Genomic DNA, 10000 nt, shown 5'->3' on the forward strand with positions numbered 1-10000 from the left:
GTAGATCTACCTGGTCTGTCATAATAAAATAGAGACAGTAGATTTAGCTGGTCTGTCATAATATAATAGAGACAGTAGATCTAGCTGGTCTGTCATAAAATAATAGAGACAGATCTAGATAATATAATAGAGACTCTAGCTGGTCTGTCATAATATAATAGAGACAGTAGATCTAGCTGGTCTGTCATAATATAATAGAGACAGTAGATCTACCTGGTCTGTCATAATAAAATAGAGACAGTAGATTTAGCTGGTCTGTCATAATATAATAGAGACAGTAGATCTAGCTGGTCTGTCATAATATAATAGAGACAGTAGATCTAGCTGGTCTGTCATAATATATAGAGACAGTAGATCTACCTGGTCTGTCATAATAAAATAGAGACAGTAGATCTAGCTGGTCTGTCATAATATAATAGAGACAGTAGATAATATAATAGAGACAGTAGATCTAGCTGGTCTGTCATAATATAATAGAGACAGTAGATCTAGCTGGTCTGTCATAATATAATAGAGACAGTAGATCTAGCTGGTCTGTCATAATATAATAGAGACAGTAGATCTAGCTGGTCTGTCATAATATAATAGAGTCATAATATAATAGAGACAGTAGATCTAGCTGGTCTGTCATAATATAATAGAGACAGTAGATCTAGCTGGTCTGTCATAATATATCTGTCATAGAGACAGTAGATCTAGCTGGTCTGTCATAATAAAAATAGAGACAGTAGATCTAGCTGGTCTGTCATAATATAATAGAGACAGTAGATCTAGGTCTGTCATAATATAATAGAGACAGTAGATCTAGCTGGTCTGTCATAATATAATAGAGACAGTAGATCTAGCTGGTCTGTCATAATATAATAGAGACAGTAGATGTAGCTGGTCTGTCATAATATAATAGAGACTAGATCTATCTGGTTTGTCATAATATAATAGAGACAGTAGATCTAGCTGGTCTGTCATAATAAGACAGTAATAGAGACAGTAGATAGATAGCTGGTCTGTCATAATATAATAGAGACAGTAGATCTAGCTGGTCTGTCATAATATAATAGAGACAGTAGATCTAGCTGGTCTGTCATAATATAATAGAGACAGTAGATCTAGCTGGTCTGTCATAATAAAATAGAGACACAGAGACAGTAGATCTAGCTGGTCTGTCATAATAAAATAGAGACAGTAGATCCAGCTGGTCTGTCATAATATAATAGAGACAGTAGATCTAGCTGGTCTGTCATAATATAATAGAGACAGAGACAGTAGATCTAGCTGGTCTGTCATAATATATTAGAGGCAGCAGATCTAGCTGGTCTGTCTTATATAATAGTGACAGTAGATCTAGCTGGTCTGTCATAATATAATAGAGACAGTAGATCTAGCTGGTCTGTCATAATAAAATAGAGACAGTAGATCCAGCTGGTCTGTCGTAATATAATAGAGACAGTAGATCTAGCTGGTCTGTCATATTATAATAGAGACAGTAGATGTAGCTGGTCTGTCATAATATAATAGAGACAGTAGATCTAGCTGGTCTTGTCATAATATAATAGAGAGAGTAGATATGTCTGGTTTGTCATAATATAATAGAGACAGTAGATCTAGCTGGTCTGTCATAATAATAATAGAGACAGTAGATCTAGCTGGTCTGTCATAATATAATAGAGACAGTAGATCTAGCTGGTCTGTCATAATATAATAGAGACAGTAGATCTAGCTGGTCTGTCATAATATAATAGAGACAGTAGATCTAGCTGGTCTGTCATAATATAATAGAGACAGTAGATCTAGCTGGTCTGTCATAATATAATAGAGACAGTAGATCTAGCTGGTCTGTCATAATATAATAGAGACAGTAGATCTAGCTGGTCTGTCATAATATAATAGAGACAGTAGATCTAGCTGGTCTGTCATAATATAATAGAGACAGTAGCTGGTCTGTCATAATATAATAGAGACAGTAGATCTAGCTGGTCTGTCATAATATAATAGAGACAGTAGATCTAGCTGGTCTGTCATAATATAATAGAGACAGTAGATCTAGCTGGTCTGTCATAATAAAATAGAGACAGTAGATCTAGCTGGTCTGTCATAATATAATAGAGACAGTAGATCTAGCTGGTCTGTCATAATATAATAGAGACAGTAGATCTAGCTGGTCATAATCATAGATATGGTCTGTCATAATATAATAGAGACAGTAGATCTAGCTGGTCTGTCATAATATAATAGAGACAGTAGATCTAGCTGGTCTGTCATAATATAATAGAGACAGTAGATCTAGCTGGTCTGTCATAATATAATAGAGACAGTAGATCTAGCTGGTCTGTCATAATATAATAGAGACTAGCTGGTCTGTCATAATATAATAGAGACAGTAGATCTAGCTGGTCTGTCATAATATAATAGAGACAGTAGATCTAGCTGGTCTGTCATAATATAATAGAGACAGTAGATCTAGCTGGTCTGTCATAATATAATAGAGACAGTAGATCTAGCTGGTCTGTCATAATATAATAGAGACAGTAGATCTAGCTGGTCTGTCATAATATAATAGAGACAGTAGATCTAGCTGGTCTGTCATAATATAATAGAGACAGTAGATCTAGCTGGTCTGTCATAATATAATAGAGACAGTAGATCTAGCTGGTCTGTCATAATATAATAGAGACAGTAGATCTAGCTGGTCTGTCATAATATAATAGAGATCTAGTCATAATATAATAGAGACAGTAGATCTAGCTGGTCTGTCATAATAATATAGATCTAGCTGGTCTGTCATAATAGAGATCTAGCTGGTCTGTCATAATATAATAGAGACAGTAGATCTAGCTGGTCTGTCATAATATAATAGAGACAGTAGATCTAGCTGGTCTGTCATAATATAATAGAGACAGTAGATCTAGCTGGTCTGTCATAATATAATAGAGACAGTAGATCTAGCTGGTCTGTCATAATATAATAGAGACAGTAGATCTAGCTGGTCTGTCATAATATAATAGAGACAGTAGATCTAGCTGGTCTGTCATAATATAATAGAGACAGTAGATCTAGCTGGTCTGTCATAATATAATAGAGACAGTAGATCTAGCTGGTCTGTCATAATATAATAGAGACAGTAGATCTAGCTGGTCTGTCATAATATAATAGAGACAGTAGATCTAGCTGGTCTGTCATAATATAATAGAGACAGTAGATCTAGCTGGTCTGTCATAATATAATAGAGACAGTAGATCTAGCTGGTCTGTCATAATATAATAGAGACAGTAGATCTAGCTGGTCTGTCATAATATAATAGAGACAGTAGATCTAGCTGGTCTGTCATAATATAATAGAGACAGTATATCTAGCTGGTCTGTCATAATATAATAGAGACAGTAGATCTAGCTGGTCTGTCATAATATAATAGAGACAGTATATCTAGCTGGTCTGTCAGAGTAGATATAGCTGGTTTGTCATAATATAATAGAGACAGTAGATCTAGCTGGTCTGTCATAATATAATAGAGACAGTAGATCTAGCTGGTCTGTCATAATATGTCATAATAGAGACAGTAGATCTAGCTGGTCTGTCATAATATAATAGAGACAGTAGATCTAGCTGGTCTGTCATAATATAATAGAGACAGTAGATCTAGCTGGTCTGTCATATAATAGATAGAGCTGGTCTGTCATAATATAATAGAGACTAGATGGCTGGTCTGTCATTATAATAGAGACAGTAGATCTAGCTGGTCTGTCATAATATAATAGAGACAGTAGATCTAGCTGGTCTGTCATAATATAATAGAGACAGTAGATCTAGCTGGTCTGTCATAATATAATAGAGACAGTAGATCTAGCTGGTCTGTCATAATATAATAGAGACAGTAGATCTAGCTGGTCTGTCATAATATAATAGAGACAGTAGATCTAGCTGGTCTGTCATAAATAATAGAGACAGTAGATCTAGCTGGTCTGTCAGCTGGTCTGTCATAATATAATAGAGACAGTAGATCTAGCTGGTCTGTCATAATATAATAGAGACAGTAGATCTAGCTGGTCTGTCATAATATAATAGATAATATAATAGAGACAGTAGATCTAGCTGGTCTGTCATAATATAATAGAGACAGTAGAGATCTAGCTGGTCTGTCATAATATAATAGAGACAGTAGATCTAGCTGGTCTGTCATAATATAATAGAGACAGTAGATCTAGCTGGTCTGTCATAATATAGATCTAGCTGGTCTGTCATAGTATAAATAATAGAGACAGTAGATCTAGCTGGTTGTGGCAATATAATAGAGACAGTAGATCTAGCTGGTCTGTCATAATATAATAGAGACAGTAGATCTAGCTGGTCTGTCATAATATAATAGAGACAGTAGATCTAGCTGGTCTGTCATAATATAATAGAGACAGTAGATCTAGCTGGTCTGTCATAATATAATAGAGACAGTAGATCTAGCTGGTCTGTCATAATATAATAGAGACAGTAGATCTAGCTGGTCTGTCATAATATAATAGAGACAGTAGATCTAGCTGGTCTGTCATAATATAATAGAGACAGTAGATCTAGCTGGTCTGTCATAATATAATAGAGACAGTAGATCTAGCTGGTCTGTCATAATATAATAGAGACAGTATCTAGCTGGTCTGTCATAATATAATAGAGACTAGATCTAGCTGGTCTGTCATAGATCTAGCTGGTCTGTCATAATATAATAGAGACAGTAGATCTAGCTGGTCTGTCATAATATAATAGAGACAGTAGATCTAGCTGGTCTGTCATAATATAATAGAGACAGTAGATCTAGCTGGTCTGTCATAATATAATAGAGACAGTAGATCTAGCTGGTCTGTCATAATATAATAGAGACAGTAGATCTAGCTGGTCTGTCATAATATAATAGAGACAGTAGATCTAGCTGGTCTGTCATAATATAATAGAGACAGTAGATCTGGTCATAATATAATAGAGACAGTAGATCTAGCTGGTCTGTCATAATATAATAGAGACAGTAGATCTAGCTGGTCTGTCATAATATAATAGAGACCTGAGACTGTCATAATAAAATAGAGACAGTAGATTTAGCTGGTCTGTCATAATATAATAGAGACAGCAGATCTAGCTGGTCTGTCATAATATATAATAGAGACAGTAGAGCTAGCTGGTCGGTCATAATATAATAGAGACAGTAGATCTAGCTGGTCTGTCATAATATAATAGAGACAGTATCTAGCTGGTCTGTCATAATATAATAGAGACAGTAGATCTAGCTGGTCTGTCATAATATAATAGAGACAGTAGATCTAGCTGGTCTGTCATAATATAATAGAGACAGTAGATCTCTGGTCTGTCATAATAAATAGAGACAGTAGATCTAGCTGGTCTGTCATAATATAATAGAGACAGTAGATCTAGCTGGTCTGTCATAATATAATAGAGACAGTAGATCTAGCTGGTCTGTCATAATATAATAGAGACAGTAGATCTAGCTGGTCTGTCATAATAAAATAGAGACAGTAGATTAGCTGGTCTGTCATAATATAATAGAGACAGTAGATCTAGCTGGTCTGTCATAATATAATAGAGACAGTAGATCTAGCTGGTCTGTCATAATATAATAGAGACAGTAGATCTAGCTGGTCTGTCATAATATAATAGAGACAGTATATCTAGCTGGTCTGTCATAATATAATAGAGACAGTAGATCTAGCTGGTCTGTCGTAGTACATCTACCTGGTCTGTCATAATATAATAGAGACAGTAGATCTAGCTGGTCTGTCATAATATAATAGAGACAGTAGATCTAGCTGGTCTGTCATAATATAATAGAGACAGTAGATCTAGCTGGTCTGTCATAATATAATATATCTAGAGACAGTAGATCTAGCTGGTCTGTCATAATATAATAGAGACAGTAGATCTAGCTGGTCTGTCATAATATAATAGAGACAGTAGATCTAGCTGGTCTGTCATAATATAATAGAGACAGTAGATCTAGCTGGTCTGTCATAATAATAATAGAGACAGTAGATCTAGCTGGTCTGTAATAATAAAATAGAGACAGTAGATTTAGCTGGTCTTTCATAAAATAATAGAGACAGTAGATCTAGCTGGTCTGTCATAAAATAATAGAGACAGTAGATCAAGCTGGTCTTTCATAATAAAATAGAGACAGTAGATCTAGCTGGTCTGTCATAATATAATAGAGACAGTAGATCTAGCTGGTCTGTCATAATATAATAGAGACAGTAGATCTAGCTGGTCTGTCATAATATAATAGAGACAGTAGATCTAGCTGGTCTGTCATAATATAATAGAGACAGTAGATCTAGCTGGTCTGTCATAGTACATCTAGCTGGTCTGTCATAATATAATAGAGACAGTAGATCTAGCTGGTCTGTCATAATATAATAGAGACAGTAGATCTAGCTGGTCTGTCATAATATATAATAGACACAGTAGATCTAGCTGGTCTGTCATAATATAATAGAGACAGTAGATCTAGCTGGTCTGTCATAATATAATAGAGACAGTATATCTAGCTGGTCTGTCATAGTAGATCTACCTGGTCTGTCATAATAAAATAGAGACAGTAGATCTAGCTGGTCTGTCATAATATAATAGAGACAGTAGATCTAGCTGGTCTGTCATAATATAATAGAGACAGTAGATCTAGCTGGTCTGTCATAATATAATAGAGACAGTAGATCTAGCTGGTCTGTCATAATATAATAGAGACAGTAGATCTAGCTGGTCTGTCATAATATAATAGAGACAGTAGATCTAGCTGGTCTGTCATAATATAATAGAGACAGTAGATCTAGCTGGTCTGTCATAATATAATAGAGACAGTAGATCTAGCTGGTCTGTCATAATATAATAGAGACAGTAGATCTACCTGGTCTGTCATAATAAAATAGAGACAGTAGATTTAGCTGGTCTGTCATAATATAATAGAGACAGTAGATCTAGCTGGTCTGTCATAATATAATAGAGACAGTAGATTTTATCCCAATATCAAGAGGGCATAAGCAATCATATTGCTATTGGACAAAACATCACGAATCACGACGTGCCATATCTCGAAAACTGAAAATATTTCGAAGCCGAAACTTGGTGAGCGTAGGTTTGGCATTATGGGAAGATGGCCCCGAACAAGATGGCGTCTAGGCCTCAACGGTTTTTGAGTTATGGCCATATTTCTGGGATTAAAGGTCCAAAATGAAAATAGAGAAAAGATTTTTTCACTTCACGTCAAAGTCAAGGAGCCTCCGGTGTCAATAAAAAAAAAATCGGCCATTTATCTATCGTCATTTAAGAGAAATCGTACGATGACCAGATCGTGATGTTCAGATATAGGTGTTTTTTTTTTCAACGGTTACAGATCCAGTTGCAGGGTGTTCATACGAATATTTTTAAAATGTGCTGCGGAGCTCTGCGACATTTCTGTGATTTTCTATGATTTTCTGAAATAACACACACTCACTAAACCCTCCGTAAATAACTCAGTTCTTAACGTAAAGACTTAAAACTCAGGATTCTGTAAAGGCATACCCCAATGAGGATATGAGTTTATTTATAGCTTCCTGTGCCAACCGGAAGTGCCATAATTGGTGTCTCAGGGGCTGTTTGGAAGGGTTAAAAAAATCAGATCTGTCCAAAACTTCATATGTGTGATTAGACAACCCCCATGAACTGTAAATCAGTCATTTTTCCCAACAGATGTCAAAGAAAAGCTCTCACACACACACACAGCAAGGATGGAGTGACAAAGCGTGGTGTTTAAAGACACAGAGAGCAGGCAATGGCATAAACATAATCCCAAGGCCGTGCCGAGTCCAACGAGGTGCCCCGCTTGACCGTAGCTCACTCGGTCTGAGCGCAGCGACCATGAGAAAAATAGGCCCACAATGAAGCCTGCACCACAATGTCATTTGATTTTGGGTGACAGCGGCGGAACCGTTAGGTTTAGAAGGACAATTCAAACACAGGACTGTTCCTAAGGTCCTCCCGATCTGTGCAAGCCTAACCTTGACTGTGTGGCATTAACCTTTCACAGTTAAAAGAAGGTGTTTACATAAAACAGTGTGCATTGACTTCTCTCCCCATAGGAATACATTGCCTGCTCCCCCTAAATACAACCTGGGGTCTTTATGGGTTATGAATGCTGTATGAACCTGTCTTCATGACATTCCATCAGACCACTATGAGGTCTACCTGTGTCGATTCTAAGCTTCCTGGAGCAACCGGAAGTGGTTAAATTGACCCAAAAGGTATTTGGATGTACATCACCTCGAAAGGTGAAAAGGCCTCTGCATTATTCAACCCTGTGTAGATCAGTCAATTCTCAACTTAAAGACTTAAAACTCAGGATTCCCTAGGTTTCTATGTCAGTCAAGACATGTGTGTATTTATAGCTTCCTGTGCCAACCGGAAGTGCCATAATTGGTGTCTCAGGGGCTGTTTGGAAGGGTTAAAAAAATCAGATCTGTCCAAAACTTCATATGTGTGATTAGACAACCCCCATGAACTGTAAATCAGTCATTTTTCCCATAAAAATTCAAAGGAAAAATAAATCACACAGATACACAACTTGGATGGAGGGACGTATTGGGGTGTGTAGAGACTGACAGTGCCTCCAATAGTTAGCTTTGTTCGAGCTAAAAAAGAACCGTCAGACCTAGAGTTCCGAAACTTTAGAATCCTGTTCTAGACCTCAGGTAGATAGTGCGTGGTGAGTTACGGCGCTCTAGAAGGTTCTCGGACCGAGAAACAGCCTCGAACATTTGCAATGACTTCAATTCATTTTGACCATTACGAAAATGGCGACATTTAGAAATGTCCCAGAGACACAAGACTAGGTGCATTGTGACCGTCTCGGCCCATAGAGACAGAACCCAACATCTCGGTCCGATAGCTCATTCAAGGACCCCGTAGCAAGGCATGGAAAAAAGTGGATTTTCAGCACCAATTAGGCTTTTACTCGGACACCAAATGACCTATCGGGCCGAAACTCGGGATTCGGGGTCGCCTCACATAGGACTACACATAATGTCCGAACTGGCCCCGCAGCTAGAAAGTAACTATGTGTTTTATGGTTTTTTATGTTTTGTACCGAAGGCCTTGTGAATTTTGGGCCAGCTCTGAAGTATGTTATACTTGGCTCCTAAATGAGTTGGGAAAAGTGGGTTTGGTGTCAGTTTGTATCAGTTTGGTGTCAGAATGATATCAAATTGACTGATGGACGGTGACTTGCAGGTGACTCTTGTCCATTTGCAATATGTTTAAGCGGTGAGGTACCATCACCAAAAGCGACATTCTGAAATCAACCCAAACGAGCGATGGAGAGGTACCAGTATCACTGCCCAGCCATCCCGAGGTCATCGGGCCAGTCAATTTGGCATTCCTGCATGATTTTTATGGCATGACAAATTGGTGATGGTGAATGCCCAGTTAACCGTATGGCAAATGCACAGTGACTTTGAAAGAGTGAGAAAAATCACTAAATGGACATTCTGGAATCAACCCTAATGAGTGATGGAGAGGTACCAGAATCACTGCCCAGCCATCCCGAGTTCATCGGGCCAGTCAATTTGGCATTCCTGCACAAATTTTCAGTGACTTTGCAAAAGTAAGAAACATTTGCAATATGTTTTAACAGTGAGGTACCAACCAAAAGTGACACCAAAAGCGACATTCTGAAATCAACCCAAACGAGCGATGGAGAGGTACCAGAATCACTGCCCAGCCATCCCGAGGTCATCGGGCCAGTCAATTTGGCATTCCTGCATGATTTTTATGGCATGACAAATTGGTGATGGTGACTGCCCAGTTAACCATATGGCAAATGCACAGTGACTTTGAAAAGTGAGAAAACATGACCAAATGGACATTCTGAAATCAACACAAACAATGGCATCACCATAGTGTCCAGACTGTGCCGAGTCCAACGAGGTCAATTTGGCCCTGCAAAACCGTAGCAGTGCTTTGTCTGAGCGCAGCGACCATG

The sequence above is a fragment of the Oncorhynchus masou genome, chromosome 18 (assembly GCF_036934945.1).
Source record: "Oncorhynchus masou masou isolate Uvic2021 chromosome 18, UVic_Omas_1.1, whole genome shotgun sequence".
Lineage (NCBI taxonomy): Eukaryota > Metazoa > Chordata > Actinopteri > Salmoniformes > Salmonidae > Oncorhynchus > Oncorhynchus masou.